We start from the raw sequence: 22934 nt of genomic DNA, 5'->3' as shown, positions 1-22934 counted from the left end.
AAAAGGGAAGAGAAAATACAGCTGCAGACGCTCTGTCCCGATTGTATCCTATCACCAATGGAGAAATTCAATCTGGCTTAGAAAACTCGAACTATTACGACGAATATATCGACTGGAAAACAAATATCACCCCAGCTCCAATAATTCAAAAGATTAACAGACCACACTTTAAACAAATTATAAAGACCGAATTAGGAGACTTTAACGAACAGCACTGGTTGCATCAATTAACTAAACACTTTATTAACCAGACTGGACACTTGCATATAGGAATAAATGACAATAGCTTCAGTACGTTAGAAAAAGTTAACATTCAACTCATGTTAAGGTTTCTAACGACTAGGTTCCCTCAAATAAAATTGGTATTTGGACAAGATCCGCCAGTAGACTACGATAACGAACAAAAACAAACTATACTGCGCGAGAACCATAACGAAATAGTAGGACACTTAGGTATACACCGCACCGTGAAACGAATACAAGAACACCATCACTGGACAAACCTAGAGCAGGACGTCACAGAATTTATACAAAACTGCGAAACCTGCCAACGAGAAAAATTAAACCGTATTAGGGCCAAGGAGCAACCCGTAATAACTGACACACCCGTTAACCCTAATGATAAAATCGCAATGGACATATTCGGACCCCTAACCAAAACCAGACGAGGCAACCAATTTATCCTATCTATCTAAGACTAATTAACCAAATATCTCGTTCTCATACCTTTAAAAGACCAAACAGCCAACTCGATTATTAACGAACTCCTGGATCACTATGTATATATATTTTCTGCACCGAAAAGTATCCTCACGGACATGGGACGAAATTTCGTACGTAAACTGATGGATACATTCGAAGAGGCTTTCAAAATTCGACACGTAAAAACTACTTCTTTCCACCCGCAATCTAACGGATCTCTTGAACGGACACATGCTGTGGTAAAAGATCTCATTCGAACTTGTACGACCGACCGACAGAACGACTGGGACGAAAATTTAAAACTGATATGTATGGGATATAATACTTCAGTACACGAAACGACCGGACACAACCCATTCGAACTAATATTTGGACGACAAGCTAACATGCCATCCTCGATATCAAACACCCCCACCCTAACTAAAGATCAATTATTTACACTCTGGAGGAACCGACATAATGCCTATATAGCGAAAGCGAGAGAAATCACTGAATCAAACAAAAGGCGGTATCAAAGAGATCAGATTCGAAAAATTATTAAAACACAAACTATATTTCAAGTAAAAGACAAAGTATGGGTACATAACGATCACAAAACCAACAAACTAGATCACGAATGGCTAGGACCTGCAGAAATCCTCTGCTCCAATCCACCCACCTACCTTATCGAATATTCCAACGGTCACACGCAAAGAATCCACGGTAACAGGCTAAAACCCTACTTTTCAGGAAGAAGACCATAACATGGATCATTTTAACACTTGAATACATTAAAAGCGACCTAGCAGTAAAACCACTAAATTACGCCAACATTTTCTTGGAACACATCGACGACTGCTATCTGTACAACGAACAAATAGATATCACCCTTATAGTAGGGCTTAACGATCCAATTGATCAAGTTGATAGATTACAACGCGTGATAGATTTAATAGACCGTCAATGTAAACCACCTTGCGCTCACATACCAGAAATAAGTAGCCTAAAATCTAAATACAGAAATCTTCAAAACCTGTCTCGGCAACTCAAATTATTATTGCATTACAGAAGCAAACGCGGATTGCTTAATGTCATAGGCTCAGTATCCAAAACTTTGTTCGGAACCCTCGACGAAAATGACCTAGAACTCATTAACAAAAACATCGACACATTATTCGACTCCAATAATAAAATAAAAACAATCTTTAGTGACCAAACCGCACTTATCAAACGCGTGGTAGACGACACCAAAACAGATCAACTCGAAAACCTTGCCAACAATATACACAAGATTGAAAACCACAATGGAAAAAACGAAATATTAGTCTCCCTAGTAATTCAAACTGAATTTACCATATCGGAACTCCATGTTAACGTCGACGAAATTTTTAACACTGTTACGTTAGGAAAACAAGGAATCATAAATTCACGAGTTATAGAACCTGAACAATTCTTACAAACACTTGACCAATTAACGAGACAAAACTTTATGACCAACCATATCGAACCCTCAGTTCAAAATTTTCAACTAATTCTAGATCTAAGTAAATTAAAAATATGGATAAGAGATAACAAACTTATATATACAATAACTGTGCCGGTTTTGGAAAACAATGAATGGAAAATAACAAAAATTTATCCGATACCTTCTAAACAAAACTCTGTATTCATTGCGCCTGTAATAGAAACTGACTTGATATTAACCAATTCAGAACAATACATCTTTGCCGATAGTCACTACTTAGACAGATATTGTAAACGAACAGCAATCATCCACATTTGTAAAAGAACTCAACCGAGTCACAATAGAATGAACTCACCCGAATGCGGGTCAGAATTAATTAATAATCAACGGACAGTCAAAACTTGTCCGACTGCTGCCTTCAAATTGGAAGGATTGACGTTCGTACCTTTGCAGACAGAAAACCATTACATTGTTATCCCTACGAAAAATGTACAAATCGACGTATTATGTAAGACACATAAAATCCTAGAGATTAGACAGCCTAGTTTAATAAGCAGTAAAACCGGGTGCATAATCACCTACGATCATAATATTATGAAGATAGGAGGTTCACATAAAAATATCTCTTACGAAACCAAATTTAAGAATAGTATATACAGCTTCGAAGAAACAGACGTTCCGATATTAGAGAAAATATTAGAAACAGCTCCAAGAGTAATTCATAACTTTAACCAATATAAAGCCGACCTCGATATGTTGCAAATGCAAATCAGTACCATTTAAGCGACGCATAAATTCATTAAAGGGATGTGGCATATCCACACTACAAATATTAGGAATCGTAGCTGTAGGATTAGGAACAATATATGTAATGTACAAATGTAAAGTTTTCGAATGTCTATGCCGATCATTTCCCTAAAACTTATGTATCAAAATACTCTGCCCTACCGCTCGCGTAAACAGGATCGATCAAACACCAACAGCACCAAGGACGGTCACTTATCAAAACATCGCAGATGATGAAAGCGGGGTCATCCAAATCAGACGACCCACCAGAACCATACGCTTCCACGGAGTAAAGCGAATCTAAGAAGAGGGGAATGTCACACACTCCCCCCTCCAAAGGGACTATGTCCTCGGTGGAGGGACCTTCCCAAACCAGCGTAAAAACAGTCTGTCGTAGCATTTCGAAGTTATCTGTTGTAACCGTCACTCTGTTGGATTCCTGCAATAAATCTAATCTTTGCGTATCAAGTTCTATTTCCTTCACCCTATTCGTGAAAGAATCATATCGTTCGTGCCGCGGCGCGAGGACATCACCGGCGATCTGTTAATTTCGCGATCTTTTGTGTCTCCGACGTGACAAAAACATCAGTGACTGATGCCAAATGTCACACTCAAGAGAATCAGGGAATCGAATGAAGCGCGTAAACGATAAGTCCTACATATAAACATAGAAACGCGCGTACTACGGGGCAACAGTTCACTTGAATATTTTCTTGCCACGTGTTCGATCTACTAGTGTGAAAGCATATCAACAAACGATATCCCATCTAAAAGAGGAGGTGTTATGTTCGCGCAATATATTTTCATTCATATTTATTTCGAGATCGTACGCTCGATTTAGACTATGGAGAAATTAGGACCGACGCGAAGTAGAAATCCTTTAAACGAAAGTCTCACGAACGCCACGATTTCCTCCTATTCAGCAATACTAATTTTTCTCCAACTTCTGAGGTGTGCAAAGAGTAGTAAGAAAGGTTAGACGGGTTGGTCAACACATTCGCTATGAGAAATATCTGCAAAATTGGCTATCGAAACCACTCGCATCACCGACTTTAATAACTATGCGGTACATCGAATTGCTATTAAACATTATTTCACATTACCTATTGACCTTCGGTGAACCATATGGCCAGAAGGATTAGATTCTTGGTTCGTCGCGATCGAAACTTAACTTCAATTTAATATCCTTTTGGAAATGTCATGTTTTCTAATACATATATAGTATGTCCATTTTAAGTGTATACGTGCTATTATTTTTATACGTATAAAAAATGGGAAAAAGTTTCATATAGAAATTGAATTATATCAAGAGGGACTTGTACTCCTGTTATTAAGTGCTCCAACCTATGAGCGGCAATCGGAATTTGAAATACATATATCGCTAGAAAAGTAACAGCAAACACAAAGAAATTTGTTTCGAGAGCTTTCTGTTTGCTGTCGACTGCCAAAGCGTGTTGACGTGTGTCTAGTGCTCAGTGGAGTTTACTATACAATAAGTGACTACCTTCTGTCAAAAGTGAATTGATACAGAATTAAACCAAGTGTAGCGACACATGAGTCATAGGGCGAGGCGAAGCGGGAGCGTCTCATGTTGTTGTTGTGCCTCGGATTAAGGATACCCCCTCGACATACAAAATTAGCGGGTGATTATCCTCAAGCAAAAACAATGTCTCCGCTGAGGGCAACCGTCATTCCAAGTCAAATTTGAATCTTTCGACTTCCCCCCGACCAGTATAAATAAGCGGACACGATAGCGAGCAAGGCAATAATTACGAGTTATCTATTGTGAGCGATTATCGAGACGTGCGAGTATCTACGAGTTATTATCGAGTTATCAGCGAGCGCTTTATTCCATCTTGTTACATACTTTGTACGAACGTCTATCGACGCTATCAGTTATTTAATTGATTTATTCGAAATACATTTCGACGGTTGCAACAGCAATCATTAGCTCTTATGAGTTAAACTACAACCGCTCTGTTCTACCTCCTCCGTGGCAAAAGGATAATCTGTTCTATCATGCAAACCACATAAACAAGAACAAAAAACGTAAGTTAGATACAGTTAATAAAAATGGACGTAGTAGAATCATTAAGTAGCTAACATACACAAGAAGTTCCTTCTCCTCCACTAATCTTCATAGATGATGTCATCGATATTCAAACAGTGATAAAGTCTATCGAGAAAGATATTAACAAAGAAGATTACAAACTAAAAATTAAAAATAATCAGATTACAATTCTGCCGACTAATTTAAAGACCTATAAAAAACTGACAAAGTTGCTAAAAGCCTTGAATGCAAACTTCCACACTTATCAACTGAAACAAGAGAGATCTTTTCGTATGGTACTGCGCAACATCCACCACTCAGCTGATTTGGATGAACTGAGGTTTGAACTCTTAAATCTTGGCCATGAAGTAATCAACATTAGCAATATAAGGCATAGAATCAGAAAAACCCGCCATCCTTATTCTTTGTTGATTTAAAGCGAAAGCCAAATAACAAAGAAATGTATAAGATCAACCGTCTAATGAATTCTGCAGAAAAAAATTTGAACCACCTTTTATTTAAAAAAAAAAGAGATAATTCAATGTAAAAGGTGCCAAAGCACGGTCACACGCAGAAATATTGCAACCACAATTACCACTGCGTTAAATGTGCAGGTTTTCATCCTACAGATCGGTGCACTAGATCTTCAGATACTCCTGCGAAGTGCATACTCTGTCAAGGAGAGCATCTCGCGAACTATAAAGGTTGCTCAGCCTACAAGATCTCGTATAATATTATGTACTCTAAACCCAGAGTTAAGGAACTAACCAACCAAGTACCCAGTCCACAAACATTCTCTACTCCCTCAACCTCCTATACACTGGTAGTTTAAGGAAATCAAAGCCGAAAATTTATAATGATCATTCACAAAATAGTGTTCCCAGTCAGTTCACAAAACACTGATAACTTCAAAAAGCTTGAAGAATTAATCGCGAAACAAATAGAGCAAATTAATAACTTGCTATCATTGCTTACAATCATCGTGGACAAATTAATACGCTCCGACGTAAAATAAAACTAATATGCATAGCTCTTTGGAATGCCAACGGTCTAGCTCAGCACAAATACGAACTCTTCTTAAAACAACAACCGGCACCGGAATTATCATCAAAACCAGCATAAAACACTGAGCTCCAAGCTACAAACGTAGCGATAGAAGATTGGCATGGTCCAATTGTCACGTGCTGCGACCCAAGCGATCCATAGCGCGAAAGTAAAATTGACAAATTCTTCTGAACCGAGGTAATTTAAAACGTTTATTCGAAATCGTGTTTACAGTATTTGAAGTGAAACGCAGTTAAACCGGCTAAAAGCTATATCTTGCGAAAATTCATCTAACTACGTTTTTATATTATGTTTTTATAACGATATTATGACGATTTAAATTGTAAACAAGGTCGGCAGTTGAACATACATTGGGGATCTTTCCAAATATTTTTAAAAGAAGAACTCCGACGTTTTTTCATCTCCGACGGATATGAATGTAGCGACTCAGAGAAGTCAGCATGAGTTTGAGTTTGAGTTTGAGTTTGGTTATCGAGTAAATTAATTAGCCTTCGTCTATCGAAGAGTCAGTTATCATTTAATCTATTGAAGAATTAGTTATCATTTGTGTACCGAAGAATCATCACCTGTCAACCGAAGAATTTTATATCCGTCAATCAATTGGCAATATGAAAACTGAGTAAGATTTCAATAAACCATTTTATATTGATAATCTATTTTCGAACAACTGTAATCCTCTCCCGTGCCAGTATTCCCGCACATAGCAGGTTAGCCGAAAGTGCAGCTTATTGCCAGTTGCATTAAACGTCAATTGACGCTACCTTCTCGTCGGCGAGTAAATAGAACGTAACAATATATACAGATATGATTTTTGGTGGCAGCGGTGGGGTACGCTCCACGGAGGATTAAAGTTCTTCCGAGTATTGAAAAAATATAAACGGAAAACATGTCGATCCCACGAGACTCAATGAATGAGGACACGCCCTTGACGTTGTTAGAAAAAGTGAAAGCGTGGGATGAAAATGTTCACCTATTAACCGACATGAGCATAAGAATTGCCAAATTAGAGCAGTAACAAACGAAACTGAAACGCCTACATCATCGCCGATAACACCACGAGAAACCAGAGCGATCGATGGTAACTCCCAACCGATTAAATTAAAAGACGCGATCGAATCAGTACCAGTGTTTGACGGCCACCAACCGTCTGTATTTCAGTTTTTAAGGGCGTGTGAGCACGCGCGAAATATGGCATCCAGGGCATCAAGATCCTCGAGTGCCGAAATTATTAATGAATAAGCTTCTCATACACGCATTTCTCGCCGTAGAAGACTGTCGGATAACAAATTTAAATGATTTTGGGAACAAGTTGAAAGATATGTTCGGCCCAGAAAAAAACCGTTAGCGAATATAGGAGAGAATTAGGAACAGTATTTCAACGACCAGGAGAGGAGATACTAGATTACACAGACCGCGTCAGAAATCTTAGGCTGGCAATAATGGTTGGGGAAAGATGCGAGTATGGCACCATATCCCAAGATGTCCGAGATACGATAGATTGGGACACAAGGAAGGCTTTCGTTAAGGGACTCCCAAACGAGATATACTTGCGAGTAAAGGTAGCAGGATACCAATCCTTGGACGACGCATACCGCCAAAACGTGAAAGCAACACGGGAATTAAAGCGGGCAAGCAACAGAACACGACACCAGCGTCCGACATCTCCGAACGATTACGACCGAAACAACGCTCGTCCCCTGAACAACAACCGCCAAAATCGGAGATTTGTACCGTCGTCGCGAAATCGTCCAAACGACCCAAGACAAAATCCTATAATCTGTAATTATTGTAAAAAAAAAACCTGGGCACTTGGTACGAGACTGTTACCGATTTAAAGTCAGAGTAGACGCTGGGATAATAGTACCATACGCGTCAGGGCAATTGGGAAACCAGCCAACTCTTTCGAGAACAAGGGGCGAACCTCGAAGGAGCGACGCTGTGAATCGCCCAAGAGTACAAGCGGCAACGAGAAGACCTACAAACCTTTAAACCTTCCAAGACAAACCAAGACAACCTTCAAACATTACAATAAAACCATCGTGCAGTCGTGCACTGGAACGAATGGAATATCTGGAGAATTGACAAATAAAAGAGAAGGAAGTCCACGGAAAAGCAACCAAGAATGCGCAAGAATCGGATTCAGATTCGGAAGGAGACCTCTCCGAAAAGATAAATGAAACCCCGAACACTCCAACCGCAAGAATAGTCTTCCCAGACTTGAAAACTAAAACGAATTTGCTGTTAGTCTCCGGATCAGAAATAAATATCATAGAAAACCTGCCTTACCTGATTTAGCGATTATCGACGAGCAAGAATTAATCAATGTTCGAGGAATTACGGCAACGAGCCTGGTCAGCCTAGGGCAGACAGTAATACAAGTTGCGGGCCATCCAGTTATTTTTCATGTAGTTGATGTCTCATTGCTGATCAATCAAGACGGAATCGTAGGATTCGAATTTTTCGCAGGATCTAAAGCTCGTCTGGATAAAAGCACATTAAGTGCTTCGATACAAGAGAAAAGATAATCGTGCCGAAACGAAGTTCGGTAACATGTATAATCAACGTTGCAAATCCGGAGACAAACGAGGGATTCGTCACCAAAATCGAACCAATTAAGGGAGTCTATTTCGGAAACGCGGTTGTGAAAAACCATAAGGAACGGGGTCATCTAAGGATAATTAATACCACATGAAGAGACTACGAATTCACCACACCTACAATAGTAATTAAAGAATTTGAAAACCTCACCTCGCTCCCTAGCATGATGTGCAATGCAATTTCGAAATCTAAAGAAACTAGATTCGATACAATCATTGAATTATTACGACTCAGACACTTGAATAGAGAGGAGAGAAAAAACGTTGAAGAATTAATTCGGAAGAATCAAGATAGATTCCATATTCCAGGAGACACGCTGGAAGGAACTGAAATTCTAGAGCATCGAATAGTTACAACGGATGATATACCAATCAATATTAAACGTATCGTTATCTATCTGCGCATCGAGAAGAGATAAATCGCCAAATTCAAGAATTACTGGACACTGATGTCGTAGAACTATCGACATCTCCGTACAATTCTCTGTTATGGATTGTGCAGAAGAAACCAGACTCGCAAGGAAACAGACGTTAGAGATTGGTTATTGACTATAGAAAGCTTAATGATAAAACGATCGGCGATGCTTATCCGCTCCCCAACATCACAGAAATATTGGATCAATTAGGAAGTGCGAAATATTTTCCCACGTTTGACTTGGCATCAGGCTTCCACCGGATCCGAATGGCACAGGAGGATGTCCACAAGACTGCATTTTCAACGCCGTACGGTCACTTTCAGTTTAAGCAAATGCCTTTTGCACTGAAAAATGCTCCAGCGACATTCCAACGGTTGATGAATTCAGTGCTATCAGGATTGCAAGGAGTAGAACTATTCGTCTATCTGGACGACATAGTGATTTATTCAAGATCTCTTCATGAACACGAAAGTAAATTTAATAAGTTAATGGAAAGATTATGGCAGGCCAGGTTACGATTACAGCCGGATAAATGCGGATTCTTACGGCGTGAAGTAAGTACTTGGGACATAGAATCAGCGAAGATGGTGTAAAACCAGATCCAAAGAAAATCGAAGCAGTATCAAAATTCCCACGACCAAAGAAAGCAAAACACATCAAACAATTTTTGGGACTAGCAGGATACTATAGACGATTCATACCAAATTTTTCTAAAATCACAAAACCACTAACGCAACTATTGAAAAAAGACATCGCCTTTAAATGGTTAGAAAATCAAGAAAACTCATTCAACAATTTAAGAACAGCACTAATGACAAAACCTATTCTACAATATTCGGATTTTTCCAAACCCTTCAACCTCACAACAGACGCATCAGGGTACGCAATAGGCGGACCTATTATTAATTATTATTAAGTCAAGGACCGATTGAAAAAGATTTGCCAATCGCGTATGCCTCTAGACTACTAAACCCCGCAGAACAAAATTATTCTACCATTGAAAAGGAATGTCTGGCAGTAACTCACCGATTCCTTTCCAGCAAAAGTATCCCATTATTTTGCCGAAAGCTTCGATAACAGAACTTATTGTTCCACATGAACATCTAAATAACCATCACTCAGGAACACAAGCCACATTATACGCTGTTAGACAACGCTATTGGCCTGTCGACGGCCGTAGCCAAGTATGGCGAACTATCAAAAGGTGTGTACGATGTTGCCGAGCCAATCCACCTCCAGTAGAATACCTGATGGGAAACCTTCCACAGGCGCGTATTACCGAGTCACGTCCCTTCGCTAACGTCAGGATAGATTATTGTGGCCCATTCTATATCAAGGAGAGAAGGAACCGCAACCGCAGAAAGGTCAAGATTTACGTCGCCATATTCATATATCTGGCAACCAGAGCTGTACATATCGAATTGGTAAGTGACCTTACAATTCATTGTCTGGCTGACAGCGGCACATATACCGCTAGTCCGACCCTCCATAAACCTAAGGACCCACCATAAACCTTATGTTAATGCCCCTTATGTTAATCTATTTACTCTGAAGGAATTTCGAATCCTAGAAATATTTTCGGTTTATGGTTAGCTCGTAGAAAAGTCCTTAGGTTTATTATGCTCTATTAAATTACGGAGAAAGCAGTATTTACCTGACGGAAAAATCGGATATTTCTATAACGGAAAAACTGTTTTTTCCCAGGAATAATGACATCCATTAGGAACGATGGTAGGAGGTCTTTTCCTCCTATCATCATTCACTAATGAGGACTAGAACCAATGGGCATCACAGATCGGCACCCTCACTCTTAATGGCGAAAAGCGTGAGCCTTTTTTTTTTTTTTATCCACCAATCAGTCGAAACTCGTGCATTGTAAGCAACAGTCGTGTAACCGATACTGTAACGTTTCATATCATATACAAAGTATTAATCAATTTATGTCGAAAAATTGTTAGTTTAGATTATATCTTACGTTTCATTTGTCGTATGAAAGATAAGCATAGGACACGAAGCGGTATTGTGTTTATGCTGAAACAAACGAAAGACAAAGATAACGTAAACACAAGAGTACCGTTTCACGTCCTTACCTGGCTTTCATACGACGAATTCAAGTTAAGATAGCTGGTGAACTAACAGTTTCTTTTAATTTTTTCATAAGGAATACGAAGATAGATCGATGAATGTATTAAAAAATATATGGTTCTATTTGCAAAAATGAAGTTGAAATGGGTCCCTACTACTGGATCTACAAAAAAGTAATTTGCATATGTGATGTCTTCTTTCGAACTAAACAATTTTTGTTAAAACTTTCTCTAATAACATCAATATCACGTGAGATATTCTACCGCTTCTTGTTTCGCCATAGGTTAAATATTGAGGTTAGGTTTCTATGTATAATAAACTTCTGTGTGTAATAAGATATCTACATATAAAATACAAAGAAAAATTGAAAGTTTTAGACGATTTTGTAGATATCAGACTCGGTATATTATTTAAATCATGTCCATATCTAATTGTAATGACTTGCAACAGAATCTGAGAACTGAGATTTGTTCTTTTTTTTTCATTCATAATTTTTGGTTAATAAATAGGAAAGGTAACGAGTGAATATACTGTATCACGTTTCTTAAATGAAACAATGCATTTTGCGATTAAAATGCAGACATTATAGCAAATAATACTGTAATAGTAGATAATCAAGAAGAAGTAGGGAAAAGACTTACCATAACAGCATGGAAATGAATTTATGAAGAATTGTGTTGCTGGAATAAGCTTCTTTGTGTATCACGAGGTGCATCAAGGAAGGATTCTTAAACAAATTTTGTAAAAAATTACTAACTATTAGATAAATACAATACGAAATTCGAAGAATAATTAATATTAACAAAAACATAATTATTTTATAAGAACGTAATATTCAATTATACAAATAATTATACGTTAAGTTCTGTTATTAGTAACCATTGTCGATGACCGACTTCATTTTTGGTTCTGAATAAGCATTATCTTTGACGAAAACATTTTCTAGCGGAGGAAAATAAAATATGAAGAACGACCTAACTTTTATATAAAAAAATATAATTAATATGTTTAATTAAAACTAAAACATAAATGCGTATAACATCACTCTTACATGAATATAAATATATAAATGCAAGTAGTACGTTAGAGAAGAAAGAGATAATAAAAATAAGAAAAATGAAAAATAAATAAGAAAACTGTATTGGCTTCTACGACTTACATCCATATGTGGAATAATCTATCTGGTTGCCGTGTAACCCATCCTAAAGACAGATCAAAGTTATTAGATTAAAATAATCCACAGAAAGTTTTTAATTCATAAAATTTACAGGTATAAAGTATTTATCCTGAATAAATCCTTTTTATAGAAAATTGCAAGTCAACTTTTGAATAACCAAATTTTATATCTTATCTAGCACCTAGCACTTCTTACCAATTGCACAACACTTGCTAAATACAAAAATTGTAACGTTTAAATGGGTAACTATTCCGTAGCACGTCCACACTATCGCGTTTCAAATATGAAAGACTGTTGAACCGCACCGTCCCTAATAAAGGCAGATTTTAGACTGCTTCTGGACTAGCTTCTGGACTGTAAGCGAATCCTGTATACTGCGCAAATGTCTCTGCGCCGTTTATATAAGGTTGTCCGAAAAGTGTCTTTCGTTTCCAGACACTTCTTTTACAACAACGCATCTTTATACAAACATGAAACCTAATATCCCAAACGTCGTGATTTTTATCGTGATAAAATAAAATGAATCGTACGTAATTCGATAAAGTAATATAAAACGAAAGATGTTGTGCATCCATTTATTTCCTTATAAAACGAAACAAATTTTTCGGACGACCTAATATTTCAATTTTACTACAATACAATAACGATTTTACATCTCGAAAATTGTCACTATTACGCTGCTGATTTTTATATAGATATCATATATCAAAGTGGATAAAATAAGTAAATGCAAAATATATTCAAACTATGTAATAATTGTACAATATTTTGCAGAAAATAGTTAGAAGCGTAAGTAATGCTAGAGATATTTGCCAAAAAATGGAGGCTATATCTGCAATCGCCACTGAAAATTACGTAACTGCTACACACATACGTAAGTGTAATACATGGCATAAACCGCTACAATTCTTATAGCTATATCGAAGAAGATATTCTATACGTAATAATTCTCTAACCTCCACATGACCGAACCATGATCCTAGGGAACAGTATATACAAAGCCGTATTATACATGTACTATGTATATGTACATATTTTGCTCACTGTCACAACAATATACAAGAAGAGTACTTTTACGTATCCTCACAACAATATTTTAAAAGCAATTTTTGTATCTCGATACTTCAGATAGAGGAGATAATATCAGAATTCTACACGATATTTTGTTGTACGTGACGAATATAGCAGGGACAGATTTAGCGAACAAGAAAAGAAGTTTATATAAATATACATATACGCGATGTGATCTTATTTTCGAGTTATTTATGGTTTATTTTGCTATTATTCGTCTTTACCAGTTGTAGAGCGATATATTGAAATCAATTCATACGAGGGAAGAATTTTGTATTGCATAAAGACGAGCAAAAGAAGTTTCTCTATAATGTATCGAACATAATTATTTAGAAAAGAAACGGACGAATAAATGTTCTCTTTAAAGAAAAAATTAATGAATAATGAATACGAATGAGAATAGAATTTTAGATAATAAATTATTTAAAAAGTTGCCGGCAGCTTGAATTTCCATGATATGCTGTAGAAATCAACATTTTCAACAACTTCTTCACACTACATGTATATCTCTAATAGAGTGGCAAGCATAGCTGAAACGTTCGCCGCTTTGTTCGTCGTGTTGCTTGGCGATTTGTTTATTTACATCCATTACATATTGATGTTTTTGTCTTTGAACTATACTTTCCGAATCTAACGATAATTAATTATTTACAACTGCGTATTCGAGACTGTAAGAATCAATGCTGATATTGGCTGAAATGTATTTAACTTGAAATAATACCAATAAAATATAAAGCTCGATATAAAGTGTAATTTAAAAGACAGATTATTCTAAACCTAACTCATACCATTAATAATAATAATTTTTATTACGCAGTTCTGCATGCGGCTATAATTCGAAGGATCCGTGGAATACTCAAGTTCGTTCAGTCTTTGTTTATATATTGCATGTAAACGGAAGATGAAAGTTAGGTTTACATTAGCTTTCTAAATTCGGCCACCGCAAAGTAGTTGACAAGCAATACGAACATATACGGTGCTACAGACACACGACGGTGTTATATGTATCATTCACTGTAGTGGTGGTACCGATAGATTTTTGCAAAAATCTCGCAATGTAAGGCCGAGTAGTGGTAACATGCAACGGAAAATGTTGTTCAAAACGTCGATTTCTACGACATAGTGAAAAATCACGGAAACCAACGCTGCGAGCAGTTTTCTATATAATAACCAAATTTTATTCGTTATTCCTTATTCGATAGACTACCGATTTTAGGATCCTGATGTACAGAGCATCTGAATTGAACCTATAAATGCGAATTGCTCGTAAATTGCTCGCCGTATAAGAAATATGTGGAGAGAGGAATTTAATGGTTTCGCGGGTGTAATTAGTATTTCTGTAAATAAACGTACAAGGGTCACATTTCCTGTAAAAAATGAATATCCTATACATATAAATTCTATAGAATTTATAGCACCAACCGACGGCTTGACTTTTCCTGTGTTTACAGCGAGTCGGTCGAACGATATAAACAGAGAAGGACGGGTACTTAGGGGGGAGAATAAAACAGGATTTCGAGAAACGAAGATGGAGAAGAAAGAAAAAGAAAAGCAAGTTAAGAGTTAGAAAGAGAAAGAAAAAAATAGAGTGTATAGAATCCATAAGGAAACTGCAAGATGAAGTGTATTACGTTTTCTTTCGAGACAACCTTTATAAAGCTTTTTTTTTCATCCAATTTTTAGGCTTAAACGCGTAAAAGAGTAATTTAATATTAAATTACTTTCCAAGGTATACCAGTATACCAGTATAGTAATAGATTTAAATAATAAAAATAGCAGTCTTAATAAAACAACTTCTCCTGAAACATTGCATTTTATAAAATGCTTAATATTTTATAATACCAATAAAACGTAGAAGTCCCTATTGTGGTGAGTCCCTCACTTAATAAAAAGTATGCTAAAACGACTCAATCTGGTTCAACAAACTAAAGAACTTTGGACATTTTTAAAGTTAAAACGTTGTACTGTTAAAAATATTGTGCAAAACCGAACCAATGAATACTTTCTGTTACATATGAGTAAAATAGAATTCAAAATTATTGAAAATTGTTCATGTTTATTACTTAACCTTCTCAAAATGTTTTTGTTATGCTTAAAACTAAACGGCATCTAGCTCACATCAAAGTGCAAATGTAAAAAGATTTTTCATGAATACCTCGAAAACCAAAGCCGAGCCATGGTTATATGTATAGGAAAGGTTTGTAAAATCATGATTTTGACAATACAATCAAAAATCACCGAAATCGATGGGGCGGGCCTTAATCTGTATAATTGTAGCGTGCACTCTACAACAAAACTTTCGATAACAGATTTTAAAATTTAGTATTTATATTACATTGCATTTTGCGTGTTAAAGATATGTATAACGCTATTATCTTTTATAACAGTTTGCATAATGCACTATTAAATACAATACGATATTAAAAACTAAATAACTAAAATAATTTAATTAATTAAATACAGATGTATCAATTTTCTCTATGTAAGTGTATATTTAACAAATTTATCCTGCATGCACTTTGTACATACATGTCTTGCATAGCACCCCGCATATTTATTGTATATTATAACAAGCAGAAATCAGCGTCGTTGGGTCATCTGTTCTGACAAATATTTTTCTTATGAATGTAGGACAAAAATAAACCAACCCATATTTTGATGTTTTAGACAATACCCATTATTTGGCAAGATATCAAATATAAATATAATCAGTCGATATTGTGGAAACAATAAGTTCTTATTAGTTCTAGATTCATGGGGTGGACAAACAGATGCTGCTTACTTTAATAGTACTCTTACAAATGACGATGGAAATTGTATATCAATGTTCCTATTACTATCTCTATGACATTTACTTTTTCCGCCAAGTACACTTTCTATGAACAGATTATAAAATTCACCATTTAAAAATATCAAGTGAATTCCCGAAAGATGTTAATTAATAAAATGTTACCGTTAAATTTTTCTTATTTTATTAAATAATATGAATATTCATACATTTAATTGTTCATTTTCCTATTAATCCAAGAAAGGATGCAACAGTTTACTATAGTATTAGTATGTAGCGGCACATGAGTTATAAGACGATTCGAACCGGAAGCGACTCATATTGTTGTACCTCAAAGTATTAACGCTGTTTTGGACTGCGAAGTTCTAGAATAAACCAACTCCAGACAAAAACAGTATCGCCGTAATGAGTAATCGTCAACCTGAACCAAATACGACCTTCTATAAGTCCGCTGAACAATATAAACAGACGAGCATTCTCCGTAGGATAGTCTAGAAAGCGAACCAGTATAGCGAAGAATATAACTAATTATCAAGTCGAGTCATACGAACGACAGTTACAACCGACCTATACTATCTCTGTACTTGTACTTGAAGTGATTTCAATATAATTGACTATTACAAATTTTCACTCCTCTCTTTAATAACTAACACGTTTAATATCACCTCAAGTATAAGAGTTAAGTAAATATGTTTTTGTTAATATTTCGAAATTGTTTTATTCATACTGTATCTTTTTATCATTATTGTATGAAAATCATAAGTATCGCAATGGAAATTTCCAAGTTAACCACGACCGAGGAAAGCAAGTGAGATCAAACGTTCGAGTCCTTCTCACAGCTTGTTTCTCGATTACCGTGGTATTGTGTATCATAACTTTTTATCACAATATGTTACTATCCATAGAGAATACTATTTGAGCGTTTCACGTCGTTTGTACGAAGCGATTCAAAGGATTTGTGAAACGATAACTTGTAGAAATTGTACTGACTCGGCAGTTTCTCGCAAAAAATAACATTTACAGTCACCATATTCACCTGATCGCTCCCTTGTGACTATTTGTTATTCTCCAGAATGAAAAAATAAAACAAACAGTGTTGTGCGAACAGTGCACTATAGAAGAAAGTGTTTTCAGAAATGTGTTAATAACTGAGAGACACACTGGCAAAATATATCGTATTCTGTTGAGATAGACTGATAGAAGAACGAGTGGATGAATTTGTAATAGAAAAATATATTGTAATAAATAAAGATATAAGTATAAGTTTATGCTGATTCAGATCCTTACTCTCTTAGTGTTACAATACGATAGAATCGATAGAGAGCACGTTCATATGTTTACAGCAAAAGGACATTACCAAGAAAGTTAACCTTATAGCTGTAGCTAAAGGCTACAAACAACATAAATAGAAATCTATTTATTAGTTCCTTTGTTCCTAGATCTTGTAACCCAAAACAAATGTATATTCAAGGATACAATAATATGGACCTCTCCTTATTTAGAATAATTTTGTTTCACTAAATTCTATTTTCGTAATACAGGTCTCTAGGTCACGGATATACATAAATAAAGATGTAGAGTTTTTCTTGAAGTAATTAATTCAACATATTCAAAGGGAATAACTTAAATATAGACGAACAAATAAATATTTCCTCAAATAAGAAAAAAATTCAACGATCTTTCTTATCATGCCTCGTATGAGGCGGGCGGGGCGGGGATGGAGAAAAAATAAAAAATGATATGCAGCTTGGTAGAGGTTCAGAAGAAAACTCTGAGGAAATTGTGAAAGGAAAATGTCTCACATAAAATGTGATGATTAAGAAAAATGTGAGACATGAAACATGTTATAGAAAATGTATTTTATATATTCTATTTTGGTTCATATATCTTTACGCCACGAGATCGTCTTATTTGCCCGACGGAAAATATACAGTGTAACGATGAGCGTGTGACGCCACCCAAAATCCAGACATCTGGGGACATCGGACGTGTCAATAACACTTGGTCATGCGATAGCGATAAGAAAAGACAATAGCCGGACTGCCACCCATAAGATATGTGAATCATAATGAGTAGATAAAAACCTCAGTCCTTTAGTCAGTAAGTCAGTCTGTACTCTGCAGTTAATAAAGCATACGAATAGGCTCATTCTCCTTTTTATAACACTTCCAGGATCCATTCGGTTCAGTGTAAACGAAATCACGATTTCGGTGTACGCGCATCACTGAATATTGAAGGATCAGCGGACCTCTGCATAGATCAGTTCACTTTGCGCGAAAACGACTTCTACGGGAAGCGGACTACGGTCATCACCAAAACTAAAACTGGTCAGAACAACATTCACGAAAAGAAGAACACCCAGGTAAAATACTGGATTCTTTCAAACACTATCGTACACCTCGCAACAGCTTCAATAGTACAGACTGCGACGACAGTATAATAACCACTATAAGCAAAAGATCAGAAGACACATTTTCTGTTAGCTTTATGGCTACAGGTGTGGATCCAAATATTCGGGCCATACTAGACGCTATGCGAAAACAGAACGAAGGACACGAACTAGCATTGAGCAACTTGCATAAATTAATACACGATGAAAGTCAACAACGCGTTAGAGAAATTGAACTCTTGGATAAGAGTTTCGCTGAAATACGAGTAGGAGTTCAGTCAGTTTCCACATCTGAATTCAACTCCGTTATAACTGAAGACGCTAGTGCCAGCACTATTCAGAAAAAGCGACCACCTGTTCCTAAAAAGACCGAAATAAAACTTAACGAAACGGACAATGTGGTCAGTGAAGAAGACGCAGTAAATTATGACAATCCCATGTACAATGCAAAAACCTGCCTAGACTTCTTACAGTTCCTACACTCAATAGACAAGACGATATAGGAGTAGAAGGCTTTATTAAACGGGTAAGAGAAGCTCGAGCCGAATGTCGAGAAAAACGCGCATTATTACGCCTAATTTTAACACAAAGAATCGTCGGAGAAGCAGAACGCAGTATCCGCCACATTGAAATCGAGAATTATGAAGACCTGTTTGAAAACCTCAGAAAATTTGTATTCCTGAGTATTACATCTAATGGAGCCCGTGATAAATTGCAACGTACGCGACAAAACTTTAACGAATCGGTACACAGTTATGTGAAGAGGTTCCGACACTACCTCAACGAACTGATATACGCACTCTAACACGAACTTTGCGATCCAATACGTCGAGCAGTTGTTATTGATCTTGAAACTGAACGAGCCACTAAAGTCTTCGTTCTGAACTTGAAACCCGAAATAGAAATACGCACATCGGCTACAAGACCGAAGAATCTCCAAGAAGCGCGAGATACAGCTTTCGAGACAGAGTTATTTATAGGGGAAATCGAAGGCAACAAAAACATAGTAAGAGGAAGATCAATGAATCAAGCAATTGCGAGGACCAAGCCTCAATTTCAAGAAACACCCAATGCAAGAAGAAATATCACGCTTGGCAACACCAAACTACCAAATCCAACTCAACGATCATGTATTCTTATTTCAGCCACCACAGATAATTTCTCCGGGACAAACCAAAGTCGAAACAATTTATCTGGACAAGAGACCAACGCAAGTATGCTTCTGCAATACCGGTGAGCAACCAATACCAATTTCTAATGATCTCTCTAATGAAGTTGATCTCGAACAAATTCAAAAATTTAAAAACATAATTTGAACGAGCCATATTGAGAACAATTTCCGCATTCCTATCGAAAAAATCCTCTTACACTACATTGACGTATTCGACCTAGATGCAGACACTTTACCATGCACCGATTTAACAAAACACATCATCACGTTGAAAAAAAACAAAATCGTAAACACAAAATCTTACAGACCACCGGAGGCACACAAATTAGAAATCGATAAACAAATCAAAGAAATGTTAAACAAAAACATAATCGTAGAATCAGACTCACCGTACAATAGTCCAGTATGGGTAGTCCCCAAGAAATCGGACACCTCCGGAAAACAAAAATGGCGCATAGTGATAGATTTCCGTAAATTAAACGAATTAACTGATCAAGACGCGTACCTTTTGCCAAACATTGACGATATACTCTCACAATTAGGAAACGCCAAGTTCCTTTCCGCACTAGTCCTCTCTTCTGGCTTTCATCAAATACCAATGGACGTAACATCAAAGAAATATACAGCTTTTAGCACGCCTCAGGGACACTTTCAATACAATCGAATGCCATTTGGATTAAAAAACGCCCCAACTACATTCCAACGCATGATGGACACAGCACTTCGCGGTTTATTAAATAAATATTGCTTCGTTTATCTAGACGACATTATAATATTCGGAAGTACGATTCAACAACATAACAACAACCTTGCAATCGTATTACAGAGATTAAGAGAATCAGGACTAAAGATTCAACCAGACAAATGTGAGTTCTTAAAACCGGAATTAGAATACCTGGGACACATTATCACACACGAAGGAATAAAATCAAACACGATAAAGATAGAAGCAGTGAAAGAATTCAAAATTCCCAAAAACCCAACCGACGTAAAATCATTCTTAGGACTAGCAGGATGTTATAGAAAATTCGTAATCATATACGTAACTTTTCAAAGATAGCCAAACCTTTAACCGACCTGACAAAGAAAGACACACACTTTCATTGGACAAACAAACACAAGTACGTACTTTATGTACTACTCAAGTCGTGCGAATGGCTCGAAGACAGCGCGAGCTTGTTTACATTTTCGGCTTGTTTACATTAAAATTCTCGAACGTAAATCGTAGGTTAAGGGGTTAATGGTAGGGTCGTGTAATAAATATTCTCTGGAATTAGATATCGTTATTATGCAGTCGAGGTAATGTTGATTAGCACAAATATGAGTATTACAGAATCGACAAGTAACCACGGTCATTAGACACTAATTACAATAGTCTTAAGTTCGATAACGAATCCGCGGTCAACGGGATAATAAATATACTCTCACCCAAAGTCTAAGTCGGACTCGTAGTTAAAAATGTGAGGTACCTACTGATCGTAAAGACGTTGTTTTACTCGCTGACGAGATCGCACGAGAATGTGCTTTCCGTCGCGGCGATGCTGCAGCTGAGAACTATGATGGGGTGTGTCTAGGGGCACGAGGTCATCGGATTCGTCGAGGACAACCCTCATTCGTGGTTAGAGAATGAGAATTCATTTGTGGTTAGAGAAAGATGCCAGTCGCCCTTGAGAGAAAGTTGCTAACGGGAAGCGTCGTTCGTGAGAAGCACATTTCCCGTATCTTCTCGTAGTAGGTGATAGATTTAGAGACTGTTAGGATAAAGACTGTTTGTCCGTTTGAAGGACCTTAGTTAACTAAGTCCTAAGATTTATAGCGGTTCCTCAGCCTAGCTGAACATGTACTGTGGAGATGCATCGACATCTGGTAATTATCATGCCCGAAGAATAGAGTCTTATAACGTAATACTATATAACGTTATACGTAATAAAGTAATACCATATAACGTTATACCTTATACGGTAATACTATATAACGTAATATGTCACAAAGTAATACTATATAACGGCATATGTAATAAAGCAATACCATATAACGTTATACATCGTAACGTAATACTATATAACGTTATACGTTATAACATAATGCCATATAACGTTATACGTTATAACGTAATACTATATAACGTTATACGTTACGACGTAATACTATATAACGCTATACGTTACACAGTAATATTACATAACGTTATACGTTATAGAGTAATACCACATTACGTTATACGTTATACCGTAATACTATATAAAGGTATACGTTATAACGTAATACCATATAACGTAATACGTTATAACGTAATGCCATATAACGCAGTACTATATAACGTAATATTATATGACGTAATACGTTACATCGTAATACTATATTACGTATTACTATATAACGTAATACTATATATCGTAATACTATATATCGTAATACTATATATCGTAATACTATATATCGTAATACTATATATCGTAATACTATATATCGTAATATTACATAACGTAATACGCAGCAACGTAATACTATATAACGTAATACGTTACAATGTAATACTCTATAACGTTATACGTTATAACGCAATACTATATAAGGTAATACTATATGATGTATTACTATATAACGTAACACTATATAACGTAACACTATATAACGTAATGCGTTATAACGTAATAATATATAATGTAATAATATTCAACGTAATATAATATAATTTAATACATTATATCATAATATCATGGAAGATAATACAATATACCTCAGATGTAAAACGTGGAAACAGCCAACTGAATACGCGGAGCTTCGTTGAACGATTTGTTTACTTTTTCGAGAAGCGACTTCTCCAAAACTTTTGACTCGCGACTGCCACGAACGACTGGCACTAACGACTGTTATTGCCGACAACTGGTGTGTTGATCGCCGTGCTTTCCACTGTTATCTTTAGATATGCCCACTACGGCCGTCTTCATATCCGTTAGCGAATATAGTATCGTACGCGATGTGCCTACTACATGAAGGAAAGAGAACGCGTTATAGAATACAACGTAAAATGTAATACAATATAACGTAATACTACACTAGTAATACATTATAATGCAGTATAATATAGCGCAAAACTATATAACGAAATATAATATATCGAATAACAGCATAACGTAATACACCATAACGTAATACGTTATAACGTAATACCATATGACGCAATACTACA

General features: G+C 36.3%; 1 long non-coding RNA gene across 2 annotated transcripts in view; it reads right to left on the bottom strand.

Moving 5' to 3' along the window:
• Window positions 1-22629, bottom strand: part of LOC139990905 (uncharacterized) — a 47132-nt gene extending 24503 nt beyond the window's left edge. The window contains exons 1-3 of one of the 2 annotated variants that reach the window (XR_011800689.1): window positions 22482-22629; window positions 12305-12347; window positions 11787-11872 (exon numbers count right to left, since the gene is read on the bottom strand). This is a non-coding gene — a long non-coding RNA (uncharacterized lncRNA). Of the gene's footprint in view, window positions 1-11786; window positions 11873-12304; window positions 12348-12517; window positions 12676-22481 lie in introns of those variants that run through there. The other variant, XR_011800688.1, reaches the window with a different exon arrangement.
• Between the last annotated feature and the right edge of the window lie 305 nt (window positions 22630-22934).

Source organism: Bombus fervidus, chromosome 9, assembly GCF_041682495.2.
Source record: "Bombus fervidus isolate BK054 chromosome 9, iyBomFerv1, whole genome shotgun sequence".
Lineage (NCBI taxonomy): Eukaryota > Metazoa > Arthropoda > Insecta > Hymenoptera > Apidae > Bombus > Bombus fervidus.
The sequence above is the reverse complement of the archived record's forward strand: the minus strand, read 5'-3'. Positions and strand labels throughout refer to the sequence as shown.